General features: G+C 40.6%; 1 protein-coding gene and 1 long non-coding RNA gene across 3 annotated transcripts in view; one reads left to right on the top strand and one right to left on the bottom strand.

The window, feature by feature from the left end:
• Positions 1-25,218, top strand: part of NTN3 (netrin 3) — a 312,749-nt gene that overhangs the window by 249,672 nt on the left and 37,859 nt on the right. The gene's annotated exons all lie outside the window — the stretch shown is intronic.
• The window catches only part of LOC117369281, an 84,698-nt gene continuing 63,537 nt past the window's right edge, over positions 4,058-25,218 (bottom strand). Inside the window, exon 3 of the long non-coding RNA XR_004541109.1 lies at positions 4,058-5,514. This is a non-coding gene — a long non-coding RNA (uncharacterized LOC117369281). The remainder of the gene's footprint in view (positions 5,515-25,218) is intronic.

Raw genomic sequence — 25,218 nt, 5'->3', positions numbered from 1 at the left:
GGGTTTTGGTCAGGTACTAGGGACCTGGATTGGCTACTGTGAGAACGGGCTACTGGGCTTGATGGACCATTGGTCTGACCCAGTAAGGCTATTCTTATGTTCTTATGATCTTCTCCGTAAATTGGATGCTGGCTTGCACCATCTTGCGCCAGTAGAGGTACCTGCCCGGTTAAACCTGTTGAGTTGGCCATCTGGATAAATTCAATGGCTGTAATAGATTTTCCCTCCCCCATGCAAATATTGTACCCCTGGGCAGCAGGAGGTGCTAATCAAATGTGGAACTACAAGGCCCAACGTGCACTGGGCTATGGAGCTCAGTGTTGAGTCACAGAGGCGGGTCTCACAGGAGAGAGGTATTTCTACCCAGGCTGGGTTTATTCTGCAGAGGGCCCATGGGAAAAAAAAGGAACTATCAAGTTTCCCCGAGAGATAGGTGGAGGCAGGCCTTGGGAAAACAGACTGTGCTTGGCTGAGGTAGGCCAAATTCATTCTATTTTATGTGAAGCAAACAATAAAGCAAAGTGGCCTACCTCAGCCAAGCAAAGTGTTTTGTTTCTGTGAAAGGTGTTTATGTATTAATTGCTCCTAGCAGGCTGGTTAGCCTGCTTAACCCAGGCTAGCCTATGAAAGTGGCATTTAAGCATGTGGTACTGTTGAATATTGCCTGTGGCAGCACAGACACCGTCCAATTAGTTTATTAACTGAATGTAGTAAATGGACTCACATTTTCAAAGCCCTGTACATATGCTCTGAGGCTCAGACCTCATTCCCACAGCCAGTATATTTTCAAGGAGAAACCCAATGTTGGTTTCCCTTTAAAAATAAACTTGCAATTCTGTGGGAAAAAGGATTTAAAAATTGCCCTCAACCTGCATAATGAAGAGAACGACCAGAAATAAGCCAAAGAATGAAGCCGAATGTGACTTAAGGTCTGTCTGATCTTATTCCATGTGAATGCCCACAGTCTGCAGCCTGGTTTGGGTTTGTCCATGAGTTCTCCGGAAATCTATTTTATTAAGAAAATATGTTGTTCTTACAAATTTTTCCAAGTCTGTTTCAGCCCTAGATTACTGTGTATATATGCTAGATCAGTGTCTCTCAAACTGTGTGCCCTAAAAAGATTCCGGGTGTGCCACGAGAGATTCCAGAATTTTACTTTTTTTAAAAAAAATTCCCTTCATAAGTATACACTAGAATAGATGGCATGTATGTCACGTACGCAGGAGTCTGTCAATGTTATGCAAGTCTGTGTGCATAAGGATACAACCACCCAAACAAGCATCATTCTTTGATGTGATTGGTCCTTGAAAACTAACGGCACATAGTTTTATTTTTATATGCAATAGTTATCCTAACTTGAGCAACAAAGCAATCAAAGCTTTGTTATCTTTTGGATCTTCTTATCTTTGCAAACTTTGATTTTCAGCTCTGACAGAAATTAAATCGAAAAAAAGAGAACGACTTCAGATGGTCAATGATGAAATGTGTGTTTGCTTGTCGACTATCAAGCCGCATTTTGAGTTAATTTGCACTCAAAAACAAGCTCATCCATCGCATTGATTAGCGATTCTATTGTATCTTCTTTAGTTTCTTCATTGTTACAATTTCCCTTACATAGCTTAAAGAACTTTAAATAAATAACTCTCAAATGTAATTTTTTGTTGGTTTTGCAATTTTATCATTTCAATTATAATGCGCAGCGAAAAACATTTGCTCCGTTTAGTGTGCTGGAGCTAAACAAGTTTGAGAGACACTGTGCTAGGCTGCATACCACGAACAAACAACCGATTATTATTATTGCAGCACTTGTAGGAGTTCTGCATGTGATTATTTCATTTCATGTATTGTTACATTTTCTACTCAATCCAACAAAGCAGATTACAAAACTACGTTCATAAAAAAAAAAAAAGAAAACGTATGAGTAACTTTGGACAGAATAAGCACAAAGAAGGGAAGTTACAAAGCTGCGGTTAAGACAGATCTCTCAAAATTGGTGCAATATGCTCAGATCTTGAAACATGCACTAATGCGTGCAGCAGCATTTTGAGCAAGTTGCAAAGCCTTAAGAATATACTTTGGCAATCCCCGTTTGACTATATACTATAGGGCTCATGATTTAAAAAAAAGTCTAAAAAGTGGCCTAAATGGGTACTTGGACGATCAAAAAGCCTGATCATCCAAGTACCCATAATCAAAGCTGGTTTTAAATGTATCTAAAACCAGCTTAGGCCTTTCCCCTGCCTCTAAGAGGTGTTTTTAGAGGAGGGGACAGGGCGGAAGGTGGGCCAACCTAGACATAGGCGTTCAGCAGGTATAACCAAAAGTTTAGGCAGGTTGTCTAGTTGGCACATATACGTTTTGACTTAGACCAAGTCAAAACAGGTATAAGTGCTGAAAAAGGGGCTGCTGAGCTGATCGCTGCAGCTCAGCAACCCCAGCAACCTGCCTACTGTCTACTGAAACTATCGCTGCAGGAGAGATGGCTTATCTTTCCTGCCGTGATGTTGAACCCCCACCCCCCTCCGAACTACGGCACTTTGGGGTGAGCATCGCGGCAGGGCATCTCCCCTGCCGGCGATCCTCACCCCGAAGTGCCACGGTTCGGAAGGGGGTGGGCGATCACCATCGCGGCAGGAGAGATGAGCCATCTCTCCTGCAGCGATCAGCCCTCCCCCGCGACTCGATCCAGGCAGGAGAGAGCCCAAGCCCTGCTGCCTGGTGACACCCCGAACCCCTGACTACGATCAGGGTAAGAGGGAGCCCAAGCCCTCTTGCCCCGACAACATCCCAAACCCCTGACTACAATCGGGGCAAGAGGGAGCCCAAGCCCTCTTGCCCCGGCGACACCCTGAACCCCCGACTACGATCGAGCCAGGAGGGAGCCCAACCCCTCCTGTCCAGACGAACCCCCTACCCCCCATCCCCACTAAAATATGGGCAGGAGGGTTCCCAGGCTCTCCTGCCATCGATGCACCCGCCTCCCACGATCGCCCCCCGAACACCCGATTGGCTCCCCTGCTGACCCGTGAGACCTCCCCCCACCGACCCCTCAATCCCCCGTACCTTAAAATCGTTGGCCGGATGGACAGGTGCCAAGCCCATCCGTCCGGCAGGCCAGCCATCCCTTGAATTGCTGGCCTTAGGGTTTGATTGGTCCAAGCGGCTCAAACCCTGCCCACAGGTAGGACCTGAGGAACCTGGGCCAACCAGAATAGGCCCATTAGCCTTAGGCCCCTCCTGTGGGCGGGGCCTTAGGCACATGGGCTGGGTTGGCCAAAGATATGTCTGTGCTTTATATGGTCCCAGTGGCATAGCGAAGGAGGTTAGCACCCGAGGTGGTGGCATCCTGCATCACCTTGCTATGTGCTTGAGCACCCTCCCCACTTTTCGAGTACCTCTTGAAATGTTCACCAGCACAGCTCACGCCAGACACGGCTCCCTTCTGATGTCACATCCTGGTCCTGCGACCAGGAAGTGATGTCAGAAGGGAGCTGAGATCAGCGCAAGCAGCAAGTGGAAAATGCTGCTCATGCCAGTGAACATTTAAGAGGTATATGGGGGGCAGAGAGGAGGAGAGACGCCGGCCTATCACGAAGAAGGCACCTAGCTACCCATTTACACCACTGTGTGGTTCCATTTATGCAGTTAACCTGGCCAGTTAAGTGCTGAATATTGGCACAAAACTGGTCAACTGTCAACTCAATCCCAGGCGCTAACTGTTAATTTTCAGCAGCAATAATCAGTTAAGTGCCACTGAAAATTAGCGGAGAGCCCTGAACAAGTGTTTTAACTGGTCAGAAGCTCTTTCTGGCTGGTTAAATTGTTTTGAATATCAACCAGAAAATTTCTGGTCTTATCCTGTCATTTCAGTCAAAAAGGAATGAAATTAATAATAATAATAATAACTTTATTCTTGTATACCGCATTACCGTGGAAATGTTTCAAACAAATGTTCATCCTAATACATAATGGTAAACATTTCATTATAACGTAAAACAGAAGTCTTCAGCTTAAAGTAATGGTGGTCACCCATCCAAACATTGATGAAGCCCAAGTTACAGAGTGTGAATTCCAGACAGGACAGCCTATGTTACCTTTTTTTTTTTTTTTTGCAGCTTTCTACTGACATCCACTAAAAATTACAGGGATGAGTTTTATAAACCTTGATGATTTCATCTGTAACCTAAACTCCAGCTCACAAGAAAGTCTGATTTAAGGGTCCTTTTGCTTAAGTTTAGCATGTGCTAAATGCCACATGAGCCATACATTTAAAATAGGACATGCAGTGTTTAGCATGTGCTTAGTTTAAGTAAAAGGAACCCCCTTTGACTGGCTAAAAGCATGCGCATTGTTAAATCCTGCACATACATTTAGCCATTGCAAAGCCGTCGATTTCCAATAAGGGCAATCGGCCTGAGTAAATCATTTTGGAAAATTGTCCTTTAGGATGGGAAATTCTTAGCCATTTACGTTAGTAAAACAGATTTTATTACCCACAAAAATGGGCTTTTAGAAAACTGCTCTGTCTGGAGTCCGTTTACTAAATTGCGGTGTTAAACGTACACAGCAAAAAAGCTCACCCTGCAAAGGTGTCGGAACGGGGGTGGCCACAGGGGCTGTAGCCTCCCAAAAAATTTAGCCCTGGTGGTCCTGGAGCAAGCTTTCCACACTCCTGCCCGCTGCTAACCTGGTGGGTGGCGGCAGCCGTGGGATGCGTTTTCTTCTGCTGCTCAGCGGCGATGAGCACGAACAAGCATAATTTATTACAAATAATCATCTGTTAAAACAGGGGTATCCAACCTGGCTGAAAAAAATGTTTCTGGGGCCGCACAAACGCGCAAATGCTGCTGCAAGACAGAGGAGGGAGCCGGCAAGACGGTAAACACCTGGGGGCAGCAGAGGAAAACACTGCATCGCCCTCGACCGGGGCCGCATGCGGCCCTTGGGTCGCAGGTTGGACACCCCTGTGTTAAAACATTACATATATATCAATGCAAGCCGAATATAAAGTCATTTTACTTTTATCATTGGGCACAACATGGTCCGTGTTTCGGCTTCCAATAGAAAGCCTTCCTCAGGGGTTGACTTGTAATCTCAAGGCTTGTCTTATGTCGCATAGAAACTCGCAAACACAAAATGCTCTGTAAAACCAGTCGCAAATGCTACTGAAAAATATACATGTGCAGGCAGTGTCATAAACTAGACCTTTTGGACATGGGAGGGGTCAGCAAAATGATAGGACTGGCCACCCATATAAATCAGAAGAAAGGGAACAGAAACCCCATGTAAAATCCAACAAAAATGAAAGCCAGTGGGGAGTGGGATAGGACACGTCAACCCTGAGACAAACAATCTTTATTTCTATGAACTCAAATTAAAATACATTTAAAAGCAAATGAATAAAAAGTCCTATAAACGTAATGTCCTTATTGTGGAATGATCCAGTTGATGACCCGACACGGTCAGTGTTTCGGCCTCCAAGTGGAAATCTGCCTCAGGGGTGTGGCTATTAGTCTAGAAAAAATACACTTTACATGAATAAAGGTCAAGACTGCATTAAAAAAATTCAAATCAGCATGAACTCATAGAAAAGAACAATAAATCAATAGTCTATAAATAATGAAAATGAGTATACTCAAAAGCAGGAAAAACATCAGTAAGTCAATAATATGGTGTAAAGATAAAGACCACCAGTACTTAAAAACTAAATAAACTTGAAGACTTGTTTGTAAAAAAATATGAAAAATATATCAAAAGGAAACAGCCATATAAATATGATAAAAAGGAACATCAAAAATATAATCTAATTCATCAAACTAATAAGTATCATAATGGAAATTATATTCCTATGGTGAATATCATTTCAATTATGATATTTATTAGTTGTGGGGAGATGTTTATGTGGCACCCTTTTTGTGAAGTTCACAGCAGTGCCCTGTAAGGTGCCCCACTACTTTGTTGCCATGTCTGGGTGTCCAGTCTATCACTTTGCTGGTCCCTCCCACATCCAAAGGGTCTTGTTCTAGGCATTTTTGACTTGGACGATTTATTGGATGAGAATGGGGTATAAAGATAGACGACTTAGCAGTCTGGACAATCAAACGGCTGGCCATAGAAGTAGACGATTCTCAAAAAAAAAATATTTTGGACGTATTTTTTGAGAATGGACTTTGGATGTTTCTGACTTTGGACGACTAGCAACTTAGGCCCAAAATGAACTTATGTGGGGTTTTTTTTTAAATTATGTCACTCCATATGACTCGTCCCATATCAGACCATACCATGTTTTCTCATTCAATGTTCTTCCACACCATCTTTGACCTAATACACTAGAATATACTTTACTATACAGTACACCATATTTACTAAACAGTACTGTTTGCAATTCTATGTCTACCATGTAATAATCTCTCATACCATGTTGGCCACTCAGGCCTAGATTCTGTACCTAACTTTAATCGTGCTATAGACGTCCTTGTAGCGCAAGTGGCAATCAGCATTATTTAGGCACTGTTTAGGCATCGTATAGACGTCTCCAATGCACTAAGCATATCTTAGGCGTCTATTAGGCACACGTTCCCAAAAACCCCATATAGACACCAGATAGACGTCCCTACGATGTTATATATAAAAAGGTGGTGTTTACTGATTTGTTAACATTATTTCAGGACTGTAAGCTTTAACATAATTAACCCAAACTATACCATCATTAAAAGGATAATAAAAACACAGTATACCATGTTTAAAAGGATATTTATAATATATTAGTTTTTATAATATATTAGTGATTTGGGAACATCAGCATGGAAGGGGAAGGAAGCTTCACTCCTGTGCTACACAGAAACTTGTATAGCAATGGTATCATTAGCTGCTATAAGGACACATAAGTCTGTCTAAGTTCCAATTAATAATAATAACTTTATTCTTGTATACCGCATTACCATGGAAGTTCTATGCGGTTAACAGATGAAGAGACTGTACATTTACAGTGAAGTTACAATTTCGTTGATGTTACATTTACAATTTTAGACGATACATATTCGGTCAAGTTACCTTTACATTCTAGACAATAAATATACGGTGAAGTTATTTTGGCAGCTAGGTTATATGTTCGGAGTAGTTACATTTGCTATAAGCTCGATACAGCGGCGTTATAGATGTCGGTATTACATGAGGTGGTAAGGGTCTGGGGGAGAGAGGTCAGAAGAGGAGGGAGGGGGGAGGAAGAGGGAGGATAAATCAGAGGAATTTGTCAAAAAGGTAGGTTTTAGTTAACTTCCTGAATGTTTGATAGTGGGGGGAATTGGAGATGAGAGTAGAGAGGCATTTGTTCCATTTTCCCGCTTGGAATGCTAGTGATCGGTCAAGGAATTTTTTGTACAGGCAGCCCTTCAGGGAGGGGAATGAGAACAGATAGGTATTTCGAGTACGAGAGGGGCCAGTAATTTCAAGGTGCTCAGATAGGTAGATTGGTGAAGAGCCTGCTAAGGTTTTGAAGCAGAGGCAAGCGAATTTAAAGGTGATTCTTGCCTCCACCGGCAGCCAGTGGAGTTTGGCGTAGTAGGGGCTAACGTGGTCATATTTTTTGAGGCCGAAGATGAGGCGGACGGCGGCATTTTGTACTATTCTTAGACGTTTGATGGTGTTTTTATAGGCTCCTAGGTATATGATATTACAGTAGTCCAGTATGCTTAAGATTAATGATTGGACCAGTAAACGGAAGGAGAGGTGGTCAAGGTGGTGTCATAACACTTGTTAAGACCCTTAAATCGCTCAATATCCACTTAAATCGGACGCCTAAAGCATGCCTAAAGTTAGGTGCACTTTACAGAAGTTATGCCTCAGTGTTTACTGTACTTTGTCTTCCATGCTGTGAATTCTTGCCTTTCCATTATTGCGTGTCTCACTTTGTCAGCCATGCTTGTAATACTATGACTGCTGTGCTCTGCTCCGATATTCTACACTCACGATGTTATGTCTCACCTTACCATGTTTTGCCATTTTATATTTTACCATGCTTTGTTAACTATCCCCCTTTTTTACAAACGCATAGGGCAGGTTTTAGCGCTGGCAGTGGTGGTAACGGTTCCGACGCTCATAAAATTCCTATGAGCATCAGAGCAGTTACCGCCAATGCTGACCCTAAAACCCGCGTGATATGTTCGAAAAAGAGGGGGTATGTTTGCCATCTCTATCAGACAATGGTTGTCTTGCTATTTTCTACCTTATGATGTCTGAGGGTGTGGTGCAGGGGTTATAACTACAGCCTCAATACCCTGTGGTTGTAGGTTCAAACCCACGTTGTCCCCTGTAACCCTGAGCGGGCCACCTGTCCCCCATTGCCACAGGTACATTAGATACAATAACATAACGTAACTTTATTCTTCTATACCGCCAACAATCAAACGACAGAAAAGAAGCTGGACAATCAGCAAAGTACGAAGTATTGAGAAGAAAAATACATGTTATCTAAAGTATAGACTATATAAAATTATTATTTAAAATAAAACTTCATTAAGAAATGAATTTATCAAATAGTGCAGTCTTTGATTGTGAGTCCAACGGGACAGAGGAAAAAAATGCTTGAGTACCTGAATAAATTCATGTAAATCGTTCCGAGCTTCCCGGGGAGAACAGTATAGAAAATTAAATAAATAAATAAATTTGCTAAAATTTGTTCTCTAGCTTAATTTTCAAAGAGGAAGTTTTTATATGTAGTTTCCCTTTGAAAAGTGGGTCAGAATCTATGGGTGAAAATCACATGGGCACTTTCCATCATTAGTGACAGCTACATAATTACCCCATAAAAGCACATTGGGTTGGGAGGTAAAGTCAGAGAAAACTGCAGATTGTGTTCTGAACTGGGAAAACATGCCTCATATCTTTTGATCTCCTTCTACTACAATCTGTTTTCAGCTATTTCCCTTTGGCCTTTAAAATGTATACAAAGGACTCCCATAAATTCCTGGGACTTTGGGATGACTATAAAAGGTGGATTTGATGATCTCTTGCTGTGGTTATAGGCACATGATCCCCCCCTCCCCCCCCCCCGCCGCCCCTGTTTTCCCTGGCAGAAGCTCATTAGTAGACCCTGTGGCAAACTGCTGTAAATTATGGAACACTATGTTGGAAATTTACTGATAGTTTGGTGATGTGTTTGTACAAATCAGCATAATTTTTTTTAAATTTATTGTAATTTGAAATACATAACAAGCAATAAAACGAAAAGAAACAATTTCAAATATTTTTATTTATTCAATTTTCTATACCATTAAGAACATAAGAACATAAGCAGTGCCTCCGCCGGGTCAGACCATAGGTCCATCCTGCCCAGCAGTCCGCTCCCGCGGCGGCCCAAACAGGTCACGACCTGTCTGAATCACCAGAAGGGGCCCCTTTCCACCTTGGTTTCTCATTTAAGTCCTATCTTCCCATCAAAGTCCTCACCCTCTGGTCTTGCCCATGCACGACCTGGTTGGCTTTCTATACTTATTACCTGGTTAGCTTTCTATACTTGTATTACATCCCAGCACCTCTCTCAGTATCCCACGATCCCTTTATCCCTCAGGAATCCATCCAATCCCTGTTTGAATCCATGTACCGTACTCTGCCTGATCACTTCCTCCGGTAGCGCATTCCAAGTGTTCACGACCCTTTGGGTGAAGAAAAACTTCCTTGCATTTGTTTTGAACCTATCTCCCTTCAGTTTCTCCGAATGCCCCCTCATACCTGTTGTCCCCCTCAGTCTGAAGAATCTGTCCCTATCCACCCTCTCTATGCCCCTCATGATCTTGAAGGTCTCTATCATATCTCCCCTGAGCCTCCTTTTTTCCAGAGAGAAGAGCCCCAGCCTATCCAACCTCTCAGCGTATGGGCAGTGTTCCAGCCCTTTTACCAGTTTCGTTGCTCTCCTTTGGACTCTCTCAAGTACCGCCATGTCTTTCTTGAGGTGCGGCGACCAATACTGAACGCAGTATTCCAGATGTGGACGCACCATCGCTCGATACAATGGCATGATGACTTCCCGCGTCCTGGTTGTTATGCCCCTCTTTATGATGCTCAGCATCCTGTTGGCTTTTTTTGAGGCCGCTGCACACTGTGCAGATGGCTTCAGTGATGCATCCACCAGCACACCCAAGTCTCTCTCTAGTCTGCTATCTCCCAACAATGCCCCCCCCCCCCAATTTGTAGTTGAATAACGGGTTCTTTTTCCCTATATGCATGACCTTGCATTTTTCCACGTTAAAGCACATTTGCCATTTGTTTGCCCAGTCTTCCAGCTTGTCCAGGTCCCTTTGCAGGTCCTCACACTCTTCCCTGGACCTAACTCTGCCGCACAGTTTGGTATCGTCTGCAAATTTTATAACCTCGCACTTCGCCTCCTTTTCCAGGTCATTGATAAATATATTGAAGAGTAACGGCCCCAGCACCGATCCCTGTGGCACACCGCTCGTGACTCCCCGCCAGTCAGAATATTGGCCCTTTACTCCGACCCTCTGCAGTCTACCCGACAACCAGTTCTTGATCCATCTGTGCACATCCCCTCCCACCCCGTGGTTCCACAGCTTCCTAAGCAGCCTTTCATGTGGCACCTTGTCGAAAGCCTTTTGAAAATCGAGGTAAATGATGTCTATGGGTTCCCCATTGTCCACCCGACTGCTTATTCCCTCAAAGAAGTACAGAAGGTTCGTTAGGCACGACCTTCCCTTACAGAATCCGTGCTGGCTAGTTCTCAGTAGGCCATTCCTCTTGATGTGTTCGCAAATGCCGTCCTTGATCATAGCTTCCCCATCTTCCCTATAATTGAAGTCAGGCTCACCGGCCTGTAGTTCCCGGGGTCACCCCTTGATCCCTTCTTGAAGATAGGTGTGACATTCGCCAATTTCCAGTCCTCTGGTACCTCTCCAGTTTTCAAGGAAAGGTTGCAAACATGCTGGATTGTGCCCGCTATTTCTTGTCTTAATTCCTTCAGAACCCTTGGGTGGATCCCGTCCGGGCCCGGTGATTTGCCGCATTTTAACCTGTCTATCTGTTTGAGGACATCCTCCTTACTTACCTCTATGTGCTCCAATTTTTCGGCCTGTTCCCCACTCATGAGCTCCTCTGAATCCGGTATATTAGATGTGTCTTCACTCGTGAAAACCGACGAGAAGAACGTGTTCAACCTCTCAGCTACCTCTTTATCCTCCTTAATCACTCCCTTCCTATCCCCATCATCCAACGGCCCCACCTCCTCTCTCGCTGGTCGCTTCCCCTTTACGTAACTGAAGAATGCCTTGAAGTTTTTTGCCTCCCTGGCCAGCCCCTCCTCGTATTCCCCTTTTGCTTTTCTAACCTCTCGGTGGCATTCCTTTTGCCATTTCCTGTGCGCCTGGTGATTTTCCTCCGTTGGGTCCTTTTTCCATCTCCGGAAGGATACTTTTTTGTCATTTATTGCCCTCTTTACTTCAGTTGACATCCAAACCGGGTCCTTTGACCGCTTGTTCTTGCAGCCTTTCCTGAAACTGGGGACGTACATTTTTTGTGCTTCCTGTAGGGTGTCCCTGAATAGGGTCCAGGCGCTTCCTACAGTCTCCATCCTAAAGATGTTTCTGAGCTTCCTTCTCACCATTTCCCTCATAGCAACATAGTTCCCTTTCCTGAAGTTGAGCGCAGTTGTTGCGGTCCTCCTTACTATGGGTGTCCCCCTTTCTAATGTGAATCTGATCGCGTTGTGATCACTGTTGCCTAGTGGTCCTCCCACTTCTACCCCTCTTGCAGGCCCCCCTAATCCATTTAGGATGAGGTCAAGAGTAGCACCCCCTCGCGTCGGTTCCTTGACTAGTTGCTCCATGAAGCAGTCCCTCACAGCTTCTACAAATCCTGTTTCCCTAGTGCAGTTGGAGTGACCCGTACTCCAGTCTATCCCCGGGTAGTTGAAGTCCCCCATCACTGTTACACTTCCAGTCCTGCATTCCTGTCTCAGTTCAGCTTCCAAGTCGTGTCCGACTCCTTCTGGCGTACCAGGTGGGCGATAGTACAGCCCCAGTTTTATGTCTGCACCCTTGTTTCTCGGCAATTTGACCCATAGCGATTCCAGCCCCTCTGCCTTTGTCGCCATATCCATCCCGACCGAGTAGATAGAGTCCTTTATATATAGTGCTATGCCTCCCCCCTTCTTGTGGGTCCTGTCCCTCCTGTAGAGCTTGTACCCCGGCAGCGCCACATCCCATTGATTTTCCTCTGTCCACCAGGTTTCTGTAATTCCAATTATATCCAGGTCCTCCCCCTTGGCCACGACTTCTAGTTCACCCATCTTGGCCACGAGGCTTCTTGCATTTGTGTATAAGCACCGCAGGTCCCGTCGTTTTTGCTCCTCCTCTGCATTTACCTGGGCCGCCTCCCCTTGAGTTTCGGGCAGTTTTCCCGTTCTCTGTGCTTCTGCTTTGCTCTCAGCCTGTACCCTCGTAACTTTCAGCTTCCCCATATTTCCGCCACCCCATTCTCCCAAGGGAGCTCAGAACAGTTTACATGAATTTATTCAGGTACTCAAGCATTTTTCCCTGTCTGTCCTGGCGGGCTCACAGTCTATATAATGTACCTAGGGCAATGGGGGATTAAGTGGCTTGCCGAGGGTCACAAGGAGCATCGTGGGTTTGAACTCACAACCCCAGGGTGCTAAGGCTGTAGCTTTAACCACTGCACCACTCTAGAAATCAAAATGTAGCAAAAGTGAGTTAAGTGTAGGACAATCAAGCCACTGTGACATCACTGATGAGGCTGGCTCTTAGGCATTGGTGGAATGAGGCATTATGATGTCACAATGCCAGCTCTGGTTATCAGACGCTGAAGCTTTTCACACTATTTATTTATTCAATTTTCTATACTTTTCTCCCAAGGGAGTTCAGAACAGTTTACATGAATTTATTCAGGTACTCAAGCATTTTTCCCTGTCTGTCCTGGCGGGCTCACAATCAGGGCAGGATTAACCAATAGGCCAAGTAGGCACGTGCCTAGGACCCGAAATGGTCAGGGGGGCCCGATGAAGGAGAGCATCAACATTGTTTTTTCCAAATGGCGATGGGCCCCTCCATCATTGATTAGCAATGCGGGTCCTCCCCCCAATCGGCAACGCGGGCCTCACCCCGATCGGCAATGCAGCACCCCCCCTCCCCCCCATTGACGGAAAGTAAGACAAGCAAGCAACGTGGGTAAGAAAGGCAGCAGGAACTGTAATTGTGCAAGCAGTGCTGCTTGCTCAAAGTTTCCCTCTGACACAGCTTCCTGCTTTCGCCTGGGCGCATGGTGGGGTGGGGCAGGAGGCACAGTGTACTTGTGTGCCTAGGGGCCCTCGATGAATTAATCCTGCCCTGCTCACAATCTATCTAATGTACCTGGGGCAATGGGGGGATTAAGTGATACAATACAATTTAATTCAATACAATTTAATTCAATACAATACAATTTAAGTTAAGAAACAATACATTCTTCTTAGACCCCTAACACTAGTTCTGTGGGGTAGTGGCTCAAAAGAAATAGGGACTTATTACATAAGCAAGAAAATCAATTTTAAACTAGTGGCATTAATGGGATTTAAGCTCCTCCAACCAATTTTAAACCAATTTTTTAACCCTTTGTGATCTTCTTAAGTCCAGGAAAGTCCGTAAATGGTCCGGAACGAAAAAAGTATACTTCAGTTCAGCATATTTGATGAGGCATTTACATGGGCATGCTAGATCAGCATACAATTTTATATTGCTTATTGAACAAAAGAATGGAAAATTATTGCAAATGCGCCAGTATTTAAACATTTTCATGTTTCAAAAGAGACATTTTGTAGTTTTTCTGTAGATTGAGTTCATCTTTTTTAATGTTCTCCATTTCAGTTTTCGACTTCTTATTTATTGCACTCCTTTTAATTTGTTTCTCAGCCTTTTTGTTGTCTTTTCCTTATTCTAGTCTTATTCCAGCCTCTGTCAAAACAGCTCGTTCCATCAGTCCCTCCTTTCCTAACTCCTACTTCTTTCCACTACCCCAGTCTCTTTATGTTCTTGGTCTGTCTTTTCTTCACATTTCTGCTCCACTCTTTCATTCTACACTTTCCCTGTCTCCTTGACATCCTGTCCTGTGTTTATTTACCTTTATCTACGTCTCCTCTTCTCTTCTTTTTCCTATCCATCTCCTTCTTCCACCTTATTCTTTCAAACATTGCTTGCTATCTCTCCAGGCATGTATGTCCCCTCTTATTCCCTTCTTCCTGGTCCAGACCAGCAAATGCCAGAGGGGCCAGTGCAAGTCAGAGCCAGTTTGGTCCTCTTGAAAAAATACTAGGAATCGAAGAGGTATGCCATGGGAGAGGTTTGAAGATTATAATCTGGGGGGAGGGGGGTATTAGGGTGACGAGATGTGGATTTGGATGGCAGGGTAGGATCAGATGAAGATCAAAGACTATGGTGAATGGACTACTGGTAGTATGGCTGTATTATCACCTCCTTCTGAGGTACCAGAAAGTGCAACCATGCTATCGTCAGTCACGATAGCTAGTATGAAATACCGATCTACGCACAAAGTGTCAAAGATGACCATGTCTTCTAACTATGGTAAGCGGCTAGTTCAGATTTTTTTCTATGCTGTCTTACCATGAATTAAGGGCTCCTTTTACAAAGGCACGCTAGTGGTTTTAGCGTGCGCTTAGCTTGCGCTAAAATGCCGCACGCACTAGCTGCTACCGCCTCTTTATAAGCAGGCAATATTTTTTGGGCTAGCACGCGCTATAGCACACACTAAAAACGCTAGTACACCTTTGTAAAAGGAGCCCCAAGTGTTAGCATGGATGCATGCTAACATCTAACACGTATTAAAACCTGTATGAACTGCTTGCCAAAGCTTTATAAACATGCTTCTTAGAGCACACTAAATTTAATGCATGTTAGCCTATGTATTAATATATGTTTAAAAAAATTTATTAAAATAGACATGAGAAATGAGCCAAGAGAATCCAAAAACTGGGTCAACCAAACTGAAATTTTTTGCCACATGCAATGCCCAGTATAGAAACCATATAAAAACAGATTTTAGATAATACACAGAGGTGGAAGTCACATAAAGAATTCTCATAGGGATTCTGGAACTTGGAGGCTTGGTGGATGGCTGGCTAATGGCTGAGCTCCCTCCTATGAGCATCATTTCTTAGATTTAAAGCAATAAATTTTCTCTGAAATCATTTAAAATTTGTGGAAATGGCATCAACTAAACTAAAGTTACAAGAAACTCCTGCTAAATCAACAGAAAAGACTAAGAGATTAAAGGAAGATCCACAAACTGCCAGCGGGGTTCCATTACCTATGGATGCCCTAGATATAATTGAGGTAATGGAAGAATTAAGGAATATCAATTTAAAACCTAATGGAAATGAAGAAACAAATGAATCTCATGAACAGTAAGTTTGATATATTAAATAATAGCATGGACAAATTGGAAGATAGAATGGGAAAATTTGAACACATACAACAAAATTACAAGGAAGATCATAATATCTTGATGGAAATGAATAGAAAAATGATAGATATGGAAAATAGGTCTAAAAGACAGAATATAAGAATAATTGGATTAAAGGAAGGTGCTGAGGGGAAAAACATGATCTCTTTTTTAGAAGATGCAATATCAAAAATTCTTCTAATAAAAATTAAAAGTACACTGGAAATTGAGAGAGCACATAGAATTGGAAGAAAAAATGCTCAACATCAAGAAAAACCAAGAACTGTAATATTGAGACTATTAAGATTCCAACAAATACTGGATATTTTAAAAGCTGCAAAAGAGACAAAAAAATCTAACATACAAAGATTCCAAGTTGATCTTTCTCCCAGATTTTGCAAAAGAGACTGTCCAGGTCAGGAAAAAATTTTACAACTTAGACAACCTTTGAAAGAAATAGGAGCTCAGTATGGATTATATTATCCTGCGTTAATGAAAATCACATACAAAGGAAAATTCCATCAGTTTAATGATCCAGAAAAACTTAAGGATTTTCTGTCATCTCAAGAAACACCTATGAATTAGAATTTAATTTATTTCATGGAATTAAAACTCTGGATTAAGGGAAGATATGTTTGAAATTTTGTTTTTATTGATTTTAACTGACTATGAAAAGTTTGGTTATGAAAAAAATAAAGGGGGGCTTGTTAATACTTTTTTCATATACTTTAATTGATATCAAGATGGCTGCTACAACTAATTCATTAACTGTAATGGAATGATTAGAATAGTTTCAAATTAAAATTGAAGAGCATTCTACTCTAGAATTGAAAAACAAATAAGAAGATAAATATTCATATATTCATATTTACCTGACATCAGAGGGAATGTGGAGGAGAGAGGGAGGAGCATCGAGTGAGGCCTTGAGGAAAATTGCTTCGGAAACACAGCCAGGGAGATTCCTGAGGCTAGTCCCCTGAAGGGTGAAGAAGTGAAGGGTTTCCGTTGATGAATAGTGCTGCGGGCCTTTTTGCACCGACAATGGTTGAGTTGTAGGTGAGCTGTTGCGTGGGTTGAATTCCCCCTCTACAGAAAAGATAGCAGCTCGCCTCCTCCCTGTGGTTGCTGGTGCAGAAGTTTCGCCTCGGGCACTGGGGTGTTGGAGGACTACGCGCTTTAGTAGCTCCTGAGGCGTACTGAAACATTAAGGGCCGCGACATGTTCAGCTGACAACCTCAGCGCTTCCAGTTTCTGGTGATCAACAGTGGTTAAGAGAGCAGGCAGTGTCCAAACGGCTGCGCACCCAAACATGATTATAATGGCAGAATTGGAAGAAATGGCAGAGCCCGAGAGGGTGAAGATCATGGATGTTGCAGAGTTCGGATGCACAGAATGGACGGATCCTCGTTGACGCTAGCCGCTGCTGAAAGTACAGATGCCGCCAGCTCTGGTGCTTCAGTGAGAGCTGTTCTACAGACAAACCAAGTGACAAGGATACTTTGCTGAGGGTTTGTTTACTTCAGACTTAGAATCATAGGCCTTTTCAACCATGGTCCCTACAGCAGCAAACTAAAAATGGTAATCATGAAATTAATTAATGCCAAAATGATGGGCCATGTTAAGTGTATTTGATTTTACTTTTAAGGAAAATGATAGAGGTCAATAGAAATGGAGAAAGTTATTATAGAGAGAGTAGTACTACAATGGTAATTCTTAAAATAAATATGAAATATTATACTGCTATTATCTTAAATAAGATTTGAAAATTATTACATTTTCTGATGTCATAATATTAAAAAGAAAAATCCTTATTTATTTTATTTTAAATCATTAATATTTAAAGAATTTTATAGATCTGATGGAGATTAAAATAACTTGAAGGTATTCATGAGATGGTTAATTATTACTTAGGTGGTTAACATACCTTAATAAATTTATTTTATAAATTAATTAAATTGAACTCAGCTCAATTGGAGTTGATACATAGAAATATTGTAATGCACTAATGGTTTTAAAATCAATTTACAACTATTAAGAAGGGTTGTAAAGGAAATTCTAATGTATTTTTGATATTTAGATTGATTTTGTTAACATAATGTAATTTTAAAGTATAAATTTTTTTACTGAATTGAATTCATGAAGATTTTTATGTAAGAAGCTTGGTATATAATTAAAAGGGAAAGTAAGGGGTTTTAAATATATAGATTGATCAATTTTTATAATAAAGGAGGAATAGTTAAATAAGATGCTTATGGGAGGGAAAGGGGTGCCGATCAGAGCTTATGTCTTCAAGTTATCGCAATATAAGGAGGGGAGGGATATGGGAGGGCATAGGGAAGGGTTTTTGGTATCATAGAAATATAATATTTAAGAAATTAAGAGAGGGGAGGAATGTTTTATATAGTAAATTGAGGGAAATGAATTATGTGCAGGAAAATTATAATAAATTGAAGTATTTGTTGAAGTTCACATGTGCTGGAAATAAATATATTAATGGAGCTTAAAATACTTTCTCTAAATGTTAATGGCCTCAACCATCCAATAAAAAGAAAGAAAGCACTTTTATTTTTAAAACAACAGAATATTGATATATGTTACATCCAGGAGACTCATTTATCAGCCTTAGAGTCTCAAAAACTAAAAGGAGATTGGGTGAAACATTGATTTTATGCCCCAGCTGTAAATAAAAAAAGCAGGTGTTGTAATATTGGTGAATAAAAGATGTAATGCTACGTTCAAATTAATTGCTGCTGATCCTTCAGGAAGGTGGATACATGTAGACATGAATCTGGGAAATACTACCATGGCGCTATACAATGTATATGCACCTAATTCGAACCAAATTGAATTTTTCAAATCTCTACAACAATTATTGTTACCACTGGCTGCTTCTAATTTAGTTGTGGCAGGGGATTTTAATGCTGTTATAGATCCTTTAATGGACAAAAAACCTAGCAGAATTATGAAATCATTAGGGTTAGATAATTTGGTTCAAAATTGTGATTTAAAAGATATATAGCGAATATTTCATTTTAATGATCGGGAATTTTCATTTTGCTCACATGTTCACAAATCTTTTTCAAGAATAGATTATATATTTGTTTCAAATGTATTAGTTCAGCAAATAACATAAGCCTCCATTGATCCAATTATTTTGTCTGATCATGGTGGGGTGTGGATTAAAATTAAAATAATTGACCAGGAAGATAGTAGATCTGTATGGAGATTCGATAATGCATTGCTTGTAGAACCAAATTTTAATGAGGAAATTTAGTTAAAAATAAATGATTATTTTCAAATTAATAATACGGAAGATATCTCAGTGGAAACATTGTGGGATGCTTTTAAGGCAACCATAAGAGGTCAAATTATTTCTTTTACGGCATATATTAAAAAAACAAATTAAAAGCCAATTTTCCAGGTTAGAACAAGAAATTAAGATATTAGAATCAAAATTAATTGATAAATGGGAATATTCTAAACTACAGGATCTCTTGAAAGCTAAAGGAAATATAATGAGATTTCTTCTAAATTGATAAGAAAAGATTTATTTTCTCAACAGGCATTGTATTATGGGAATTCAAATAAGGCGGGAAGATTATTGGCAAACTATCTAAAATCAAAAAACAAAAATAATGGCGGTAAAACAATTTTTAAATTTTTATAAAGACCTGTATTCTTCTGAGCCTTATTTAAATAAAGAAAAGGGTGGTTTAGAATTTTTAAAATTAATTAATGGACCAAAAATTCCTGAGCATATAAAAAAAAGTTTAGAAAAGCCAATATCAATAAATGAATTGCAATCAGCATTGAAGTCTCTTAGAGTTGGATCCGCTCCAGGTGGAGATGGTTTTACGGTAGAGTTTTATAAATCATTCCAAATTACCCTATTACCATATTTATTAAATTTATATCAGAACCAGCTAACGAAAGGTTGCATCAAAGGTACTATGGCAGAATCATTAACTATAGTTTTACCGAAGCCAAATAAAGATCCCACATTGGTTTCAAACTACAAACCTATTTCTTTTATCAATGTAGATGGAAAACTTGTGGCTAAGACTTTGGCTGTACGCTTGGCAAAGGCTCTCCTTTTTATTGTTGGTATGCACCAGACAGGGTTTGTTTCTCAGAAATATTCTTCTAATAACACCAGATTAGCATTACATATCTTAAATTTATCAAAAGCCATGAATGATCCAGTCTTTACTGTGTCCTTAGAGCAGAAAAGGCCTTTGATTAACCTTCATATATCAAGCAATGGAATGGTTTGGTATAGGTTCTGGATTTATACAAATGATCCAAACATTGTATAGCTCCCCTGCTGCTAGATTATATATTATTAATAATAATAATAATTTCTCAGAGCATTTTAGTCTGCAGAGGGGGGTTAGACAAAGCTGTCCTTTGTCTCCATTGCTTTTTGATATTGTATTAGAGCCCTTGTTATTAGCTATTCAACAAGCGAAGGAGATACAAGGTATTCTTTATTCAGATCGGGAATATAAAGTTTCCACTTATGCAGATGATATACTGCTTCATTTGAGAAATACGGAAACAACCATTCCAAGCTTATTAGAATTGATAGAGAAATTTGGAAAATTTTAAGGATACAAGATAAATTGTAGTAAATCAGAAGTTCTACCACTTAATGTCCATTGTACAAAAGATTTATTTGAAACATCCCCCTCTCTATGGAAAGAGGACGGAATAAAATATTTAGGCATTTGGATTAAAAACACGCTGGAAGAAACAATGAAAGTGAATGAAAAATTTTTATTACAAAAGGTAACAGAAATGTGTGAGCAATGGAATCCTTTACATCTGTCCTGGTGGGGGAGAGTTCAAACTATTAAAATGATGATTTTGCCTGTGGTTTGTTATCAAATGGGTATGTTACCGGTTTTTTTTCAGGGGTCCTTTTATAAAAAGTTAAATTGTATTCTAACAAAATTTATTTGGCTGGGTAAATTTTCCCAACTTTTATAGGTATCATCAATCCTATATTATGCGCCAAGGTATGTATTGGATCTTCCCAGAGCCTGTTGATAATATCCCAGATTGGTTTTGATTGGAATAGCGCCTCATGTTTCCTCTGCGATTATGCCATGTACTTAGTATCAAAATGCCTAGACTATATAAAGAAAATTGATTACTTATAGACACATGGAAAACAATAAGATATGTGAACAATTTAACACCTAATCCAATTAATAAATCAATAAATCAAACTATATGGCTGAACTCCAAGATTCAAATTGGCGGATATAAAGTCATCTGGAAGCATTGGATGATGGCAGGAATACGTGTATTAGAAGATGTTATTTCTAATGGTAAACTTCTTGAGTTTTCACAGTTGCAACATAAATATGGTCTTAATAATTCACAAAGGTATAGATGGTTGCAACTGATCAATATAGTTTAGAGTTCTTATGCTTTCAGGTGGACTTCCTAGGACACCAGGCCGCACAGTGGTACAAATTAATATCTGGATTTATAAATAAAAAACCAAAAAATGATCTTCGAGACATTTGGAGCATTAAGATCAAGCATCAAATTACGGTATCTCAGTGGCCACAAATTTAGTCTTGGAGGATGAGATGTACAGTGTCTGCATCTATGAGACAAACTTGGTTTTTTCTGTTACATAGCTTTAAGTCTGATAGATGTTGGCACTGCAATCTCGAAGCTGGGACTCTAGATCATCTATTATTCTATTGTCCATTTATTTTGGATTTCTGGAAATCAATATGGGGCCAAATAAATAGTTTATTGGAGAATCCGGTGGCCCTATCATATGATACTATTTTATTTGGCATGTCAATGAGGGCAAAGAGTCAAATATCCTCAAAAAATAATAAGCTCTTGCTAATTATGACTGGAGTCGCCATTCAACAAATTATATTTAATTGGAAAAATTTGAGTAGATTAAACTTTAATTTTTGGTGGAACTCTGTGTCATATATGTAAGATGAAAAAAATATTAGCCATATAGAAAGGACATTTTAATAAATTCAAGGATGTTTGAGGACCATTAACAGATTATTGAAACGAGTAAATAGCATTTTTCTCTTAATTATACAGTTGCAAAAGAAAGGGTGGGGGTGGGGGCTTCTGATTTTATATTACTTGTTTGGATTAGAAGGAAAGAATATATTATATGATATATGTGAGTACATAGGATATGGTAAGGGTGGGAGGGGGGGATAAATTTCATTATTTTAAAATGATTGTAACAGAAATTCAAGTGATGTTTGTAAGTTTAAATGTTATTTCCGATTACACTTGATATAAGATGTAAAAAATGAATAAAGAATTTATAAAAAAAAAAAAAAAGATTTCTCATAGGTTTTTCAAAGAAGCTTTACCAAATGTAGAGCCTTTTGTAAAATATGTTCAGTACTGCATTCAGAAAAAAAAAAAAAAATCATCCAAGTGAAAAACGCACTTAACGCCACCAGTGGGAGGGGCCAGCATAAGAACATAAAAATAGCCTTACTGGGGCAGACCAATGGTTTAGCAAGCCCAGTAGCCCGTTCTCACAGTGGCTAATTCAGGTTACTAGTGTCTGCCCAAAACCCAAGGAGTAGCAATATTCCATGCTACCCATCCAGTGGCTTCCCCCATGTCTTTCTCAATGACAGACTATAGACTTTTCATCCAGGAAATTGTCCATACCTTCCTTAAAACCAGCTGATGATGGATGATCAATTACTATGGCATTCGTAGCAGACTGGCTGCACAGACATCTCAACAGAAAAGTAGAACACCTTAGGGGGCACTGCAGTTTGAGAATAACATGGGGACAAATTTTTCCCCATCCCCGCGGGAACTCATTTTCCACGTCCCATCCCCACGAGTTCTTTTCCTGTCTCTGCCACATTCTTGAAAGCTCTGTCCTCATCTGCACAAGCCTCAACCAGTTTAAAATCATAAGTGTTTGAGGCTTGTGCAGTTAAGGCAGAGCTTACAGGAATGGGGCAGGGACAGTGACAAAACTCATGGGGACGGGACGGGGAAATTGACTTTCTGTGGGAACGGAGTAAAATTTGTCCCCGTGTCATTCTCTAACTGAAGTGACCTTCAAAGAAGGGGTCCCAGATACATATGTCACTAGAACCTCCTTACATTTTATGGGTAAGGAGGTTCTAGTGACATATGTCCAAAACACTCCCACAACCTACTGTACCCAGCTGTATATCATCCCAACAGTCCTTAAGACTTTCACATATAAGTCCTTAAACCTATATGTGAAAGTCCCTCCACATACAGAAAACTGCCCATGAAGAAAAAATGTACAAATCACTCCCAAATATATGTGGGAGCAGCTTTTTCAAATCTCTGGGCCCTGATCACAGCATCGTCAGCACTCCTACATCCAATCCCCCCTCTTGTTGCAAGATGCCACACCATCTCAAGACCCATGGAGGCTATCCTCCTGTGGCACCAAACCCACAAGCCAACCCGTCCCCATATGACCGCAAAGCTCCCCTCAATACAGTTTCCTGGCAGACTGTCAATTCTCCCCCCAATTATACCTGGGGTCTAGTGGGGTGAAAGTAATGCTCACTCGTTCCCATCACAATGATCCCAGGGCTAAGAATGATTGCCTAGTCCTCTGATTTCTAAATATATATATATATATATATATGTATATATATATATATATATATATATATATTTATTATTATTGTCTTATTTATATTGAATTTGCATTTGATTATGTTTTAAAATAACTTTTTGATTCTATATTGGTTTTATACACTGCCTAAAATGTGTACACAGTATGATTTATAAATATTTTAAATAAATAAATATCACAGTATTGGCATTATAGGTCATACATCTTTACAAGGGTAATAATACTGCTTAAGTCTCAATGGTCATTTTGAGCCCCAGGATCATATCAGTGAGTGAGCATCTGCCCTGCCCCACTAGACACCAGGGACCCCTAGTAAGGGGTGAAGACCCTAGGCCTTCAAAGATAGACCACTCAACTCTCTTTATGCTGATACAAATAATATGAGGTTTAATAATCAAATAGTAATAGCTTACAGGAACAAATCACACAGCATACAGAGTGATAGAGCATACACCATACTGGCCAGGCTGATGGAGAACCTCCGATGAGTTCTGGAACTATGGTCCAGGGAGCTTTCTTTTATATGATTCTGACAGCTCTGGCCCACGTTGGTGCATATTACATTTCACACTTTCATTGGTTAATCATATCCATTATTTCATATATTAAGCTATGGATTGTTTAATATAAATTGAGTGATTCTGTGCCATGCCTTTCCTCATAAGTTTCTCCCTCACTTCCCCATAAATGTCCTTTTAATATACCAAGTTCCTCTTTTGAGCACCTGGACCTAACGGTTTTCCGGCTCTGTGGTTGGCCTTTTTGTACACTTCTGTCTGTGGTTCGTCTTTCCTCTGGTAAAACTTTCATAAAGTTATCATGCTGCTTATATTTTTCATCAGAACTGTTTTTATCTATAACTACACTCTCTGTTTCTAGGAAAAAGCAGAAGTGTCTTCCAGAGTTCATAGCCTCTTTCAGAGTTGACAATTTCTAGTCAGAGAGTCAGAGAGTCCATTTGCTTTTTCAGCAACCATTTTAGGTCTTAGCTGAACTGGCCTTACTTTAGCCTGCTACTATTGTGACAGGGAGATTCTCGGGGGTCTTCACCTGAGCTTACAGGACTTTCCCCTCCCCCTTCTCATCGGCTGAAGGGAGGTCTGCTCTGAGGGACCATCTTGAGGGGGGAGTGTGTCCTTAGGGAGCTTTGAGGAGCCTTTGGCTACATGGGAAGAGGCCATGCCTAGAGGTGGGGGGGGATTGACACATAGGATTTTGTGCCATCAGAAAAGACACATAAGTCTTGCAGGTAGATTGAATGGGAGGGCTGTCTACCATAAGTGTACTAGTTAGGGTGACATATGGGCCTTGGTCCCCTTCTCTGGAGTCCACTGCACTGACCACTAGGCTACTCCAGAGACCTGCTTGCTGCTCTCATAGTACTAGCCATTACATTAATGCTGTCATACAGACTGGTAAGTACTGTCACTCATATATCCAAAACAGGAATAAAATAAATTGTACAGTCCCAGGTTAATTTACTTTGCAATTTCTTAATTCCAGTGCAATATTCTATTTTTCATTTCTCATTTTTACCATTATTCAATGCAGTCTACATAAAAATATATTTTAAATTTATATAGTGCTCAAAAAACAGCTACTTAGTAGCTCGTAAGTGCTCATTTTTCAACAACTGTGAGAAATCACCCATTTTTGATCATCATACTTTTCCTGAAAAGAATCCATTCTCCGTTCACATTTCACAAATCTCAAAAGATTGGCAAGAGAAGAGAAAGCGCACTTTTCTGTTCCAGTTATCAACTCCCATTTCACTTCAATGAACAAATAATTCACTGCATTGTCTTCCTGGGATGCTTTCTTAGGGCTCCTTTTACTAAGATGCGCTAGCGTTTTTAGCTAACCCCACGCTAGGTGCCAAAAACTAACGCCAGCTCAATGGAGGTGTTAGCGTCTAGCACGCACAGCATTGCGGTGCATGCCAAAAACGTTAGCGCAGCTTAGTAAAAGGAGCCCTTAATCTTCAGAAGTTCAGAATTCCTTCACCTTTGTGCAACCACACTTTAAAAAAACCTGGCTGGGATCCTTGTTTTGCCTTGTCCTGCTTCATCAGGGGAAACAAAAAGTCTTAAATAAAATCCAAAATTTTTCAATTTCTCATG

Source organism: Geotrypetes seraphini, chromosome 11 (assembly GCF_902459505.1).
Source record: "Geotrypetes seraphini chromosome 11, aGeoSer1.1, whole genome shotgun sequence".
Lineage (NCBI taxonomy): Eukaryota > Metazoa > Chordata > Amphibia > Gymnophiona > Dermophiidae > Geotrypetes > Geotrypetes seraphini.
This window is presented reverse-complemented; position numbering and strand designations above follow the sequence as displayed.